Source organism: Phaseolus vulgaris, chromosome 11 (assembly GCF_051622355.1).
Source record: "Phaseolus vulgaris cultivar YP4 chromosome 11, ASM5162235v1, whole genome shotgun sequence".
In the NCBI taxonomy this organism is placed as follows: Eukaryota; Viridiplantae; Streptophyta; class Magnoliopsida; order Fabales; family Fabaceae; genus Phaseolus; species Phaseolus vulgaris.
Genome location: NC_143508.1, coordinates 54,645,001 through 54,650,000, shown reverse-complemented (window position 1 = coordinate 54,650,000; position 5,000 = coordinate 54,645,001).

The window sequence follows — 5,000 nt, the reverse complement described above, 5'->3', positions numbered from 1 at the left end:
AGTAGATACACTTTTTTTGAGTAGACATAAGTTCTGTTTTGGGACCTAGAGAACGAATTTTCACGAGATTTTTTGCAGGGATCCTCATAAAAATGGTACAACATTGCCTGCAAAAAATTAGAATTTTTCGACATGGGGAAGTATTTTTTTTATTTTTCCAAAGACCCGAAATGTGGAAAATCGGGAAAAATGGAAAAACGTATCTAGACACCGTATTTTTGCGTGATTTTTTCCAGTCCATCCCATAATAATATCAAGAAGGTGCCCACCAAGTTTCGTTAGGATTGGCCAAGGTTTCGAATTTTCATGAATTTTTTTCAAAACCCTCTATTTTCCAACATTTCAAAAATTCAAAACCACATCAAGATGGCTTGGTTTTGATACCAAACTTTCTAGACCTCATTCTGCATGCATTTGTGACACTTTCCAACCAACAAAACTCAAAAACCACCACTTTGAAAATTTCATGATTCTTGGCACACCACCAAGTCACAAAATCAAGCCAAAACACCAAAATCTTGGAACTTGGCTATGCACCAACCATGCCAAGATCAATTCCTTTTGATCCCAAACTTCTCCCACATCACTTTGAAGGCATTTGTGAGGATTGAGTCCGGCCAGTTTTCCAAAACCATGATTTTCGTTTTTCACCAAAATCACCACCAAGTCACAAAATCAAGCCAAAAATCCAAAATCATGGCACTTGGCTATGCACCAACCATGTCAAGATCAATTCCTTTTGCTCCCAAACTTCTCCCACATCACTTTGAAGACATTTGTGAGGATTGAGTCCAGCCAGTTTTCCAAAACCATGATTTTCGTTTTTCACCAAAATCACCACCAAGTCACAAAATCAAGCCAAAAATCCAAAATCATGGCACTTGGCTATGCACCAACCATGTCAAGATCAATTCCTTTTGCTCCCAAACTTCTCCCACATCACTTTGAAGGCATTTGTGAGGATTGAGTCCAGCCAGTTTTCCAAAACCATGATTTTCGTTTTTCACCAAAATCACCACCAAGCCACAAAATCAAGCCAAAACACCAAAATCATGAACTTGGCTATGCACCAACCATGTCAAGATCAATTCCTTTTGATCCCAAACTTCTCCCACATCACTTTGAAGGCATTTGTGAGGATTGAGTCCAGCCAGTTTTCCAAAACCATGATTTTCGTTTTTCACCAAAATCACCACCAAGCCACAAAATCAAGCCAAAACACCAAAATCATGAACTTGGCTATGCACCAACCATGTCAAGATCAATTCCTTTTGATCCCAAACTTCTCCCACATCACTTTGAAGGCATTTGTGAGGATTGAGTCCAGCCAGTTTTCCAAAACCAACATTTTCGTTTTTCACCAAAATCACCACCAAGTCACAAAATCATGAACTTGGCTATGCACCAACCATGTCAAGATCAATTCCTTTTGATCCCAAACTTCTCCCACATCACTTTGAAGGCATTTGTGAGGATTGAGTCCAGCCAGTTTTCCAAAACCATGATTTTCGTTTTTCACCAAAATCACCACCAAGCCACAAAATCAAGCCAAAACACCAAAATCATGAACTTGGCTATGCACCAACCATGTCAAGATCAATTCCTTTTGATCCCAAACTTCTCCCACATCACTTTGAAGGCATTTGTGAGGATTCAGTCCAGCCACTTTTCCAAAACCATGATTTTCGTTTTTCACCAAAATCACCACCAAGCCACAAAATCAAGCCAAAACACCAAAATCATGAACTTGGCTATGCACCAACCATGTCAAGATCAATTCCTTTTGATCCCAAACTTCTCCCACATCACTTTGAAGGCATTTGTGAGGATTGAGTCCAGCCAGTTTTCCAAAACCATGATTTTCGTTTTTCACCAAAATCACCACCAAGCCACAAAATCAAGCCAAAACACCAAAATCATGAACTTGGCTATGCACCAACCATGTCAAGATCAATTCCTTTTGATCCCAAACTTCTCCCACATCACTTTGAAGGCATTTGTGAGGATTGAGTCCAGCCAGTTTTCCAAAACCATGATTTTCGTTTTTCACCAAAATCACCACCAAGCCACAAAATCAAGCCAAAACACCAAAATCATGAACTTGGCTATGCACCAACCATGTCAAGATCAATTCCTTTTGATCCCAAACTTCTCCCACATCACTTTGAAGGCATTTGTGAGGATTGAGTCCAGCCAGTTTTCCAAAACCAACATTTTCGTTTTTCACCAAAATCACCACCAAGTCACAAAATCATGAACTTGGCTATGCACCAACCATGTCAAGATCAATTCCTTTTGATCCCAAACTTCTCCCACATCACTTTGAAGGCATTTGTGAGGATTGAGTCCAGCCAGTTTTCCAAAACCATGATTTTCGTTTTTCACCAAAATCACCACCAAGCCACAAAATCAAGCCAAAACACCAAAATCATGAACTTGGCTATGCACCAACCATGTCAAGATCAATTCCTTTTGATCCCAAACTTCTCCCACATCACTTTGAAGGCATTTGTGAGGATTGAGTCCAGCCACTTTTCCAAAACCATGATTTTCGTTTTTCACCAAAATCACCACCAAGCCACAAAATCAAGCCAAAACACCAAAATCATGAACTTGGCTATGCACCAACCATGTCAAGATCAATTCCTTTTGATCCCAAACTTCTCCCACATCACTTTGAAGGCATTTGTGAGGATTGAGTCCAGCCAGTTTTCCAAAACCATGATTTTCGTTTTTCACCAAAATCACCACCAAGCCACAAAATCAAGCCAAAACACCAAAATCATGAACTTTGCTATGCACCAACCATGTCAAGATCAATTCCTTTTGATCCCAAACTTCTCCCACATCACTTTGAAGGCATTTGTGAGGATTGAGTCCAGCCAGTTTTCCAAAACCATGATTTTCGTTTTTCACCAAAATCACCACCAAGCCACAAAATCACCACCAAGTCACAAAATCATGAACTTGGCTATGCACCAACCATGTCAAGATCAATTCCTTTTGATCCCAAACTTCTCCCACATCACTTTGAAGGCATTTGTGAGGATTGAGTCCAGCCAGTTTTCCAAAACCATGATTTTCGTTTTTCACCAAAATCACCACCAAGCCACAAAATCAAGCCAAAACACCAAAATCATGAACTTGGCTATGCACCAACCATGTCAAGATCAATTCCTTTTGATCCCAAACTTCTCCCACATCACTTTGAAGGCATTTGTGAGGATTGAGTCCAGCCAGTTTTCCAAAACCATGATTTTCGTTTTTCACCAAAATCACCACCAAGCCACAAAATCAAGCCAAAACACCAAAATCATGAACTTGGCTATGCACCAACCATGTCAAGATCAATTCCTTTTGATCCCAAACTTCTCCCACATCACTTTGAAGGCATTTGTGAGGATTCAGTCCAGCCACTTTTCCAAAACCATGATTTTCGTTTTTCACCAAAATCACCACCAAGCCACAAAATCAAGCCAAAACACCAAAATCATGAACTTGGCTATGCACCAACCATGTCAAGATCAATTCCTTTTGATCCCAAACTTCTCCCACATCACTTTGAAGGCATTTGTGAGGATTGAGTCCAGCCAGTTTTCCAAAACCATGATTTTCGTTTTTCACCAAAATCACCACCAAGCCACAAAATCAAGCCAAAACACCAAAATCATGAACTTGGCTATGCACCAACCATGTCAAGATCAATTCCTTTTGATCCCAAACTTCTCCCACATCACTTTGAAGGCATTTCTGAGGATTCAGTCCAGCCACTTTTCCAAAACCATGATTTTCGTTTTTCACCAAAATCACCACCAAGCCACAAAATCAAGCCAAAACACCAAAATCATGAACTTGGCTATGCACCAACCATGTCAATATCAATTCCTTTTGATCCCAAACTTCTCCCACATCACTTTGAAGGCATTTGTGAGGATTCAGTCCAGCCACTTTTCCAAAACCATGATTTTCGTTTTTCACCAAAATCACCACCAAGCCACAAAATCAAGCCAAAACACCAAAATCATGAACTTTGCTATGCACCAACCATGTCAAGATCAATTCCTTTTGATCCCAAACTTCTCCCACATCACTTTGAAGGCATTTGTGAGGATTGAGTCCAGCCAGTTTTCCAAAACCATGATTTTCGTTTTTCACCAAAATCACCACCAAGCCACAAAATCAAGCCAAAACAACAAAATCATGAACTTTGCTATGCACCAACCATGTCAAGATCAATTCCTTTTGATCCCAAACTTCTCCCACATCACTTTGAAGGCATTTGTGAGGATTGAGTCCAGCCAGTTTTCCAAAACCATGATTTTCGTTTTTCACCAAAATCACCACCAAGCCACAAAATCACCACCAAGTCACAAAATCATGAACTTGGCTATGCACCAACCATGTCAAGATCAATTCCTTTTGATCCCAAACTTCTCCCACATCACTTTGAAGGCATTTGTGAGGATTGAGTCCAGCCAGTTTTCCAAAACCATGATTTTCGTTTTTCACCAAAATCACCACCAAGCCACAAAATCATGAACTTGGCTATGCACCAACCATGTCAAGATCAATTCCTTTTGATCCCAAACTTCTCCCACATCACTTTGAAGGCATTTGTGAGGATTGAGTCCAGCCAGTTTTCCAAAACCATGATTTTCGTTTTTCACCAAAATCACCACCAAGTCACAAAATCATGAACTTGGCTATGCACCAACCATGTCAAGATCAATTCCTTTTGATCCCAAACTTCTCCCACATCACTTTGAAGGCATTTGTGAGGATTGAGTCCAGCCAGTTTTCCAAAACCATGATTTTCGTTTTTCACCAAAATCACCACCAAGCCACAAAATCAAGCCAAAACACCAAAATCATGAACTTTGCTATGCACCAACCATGTCAAGATCAATTCCTTTTGATCCCAAACTTCTCCCACATCACTTTGAAGGCATTTGTGAGGATTGAGTCCAGCCAGTTTTCCAAAACCATGATTTTCGTTTTTC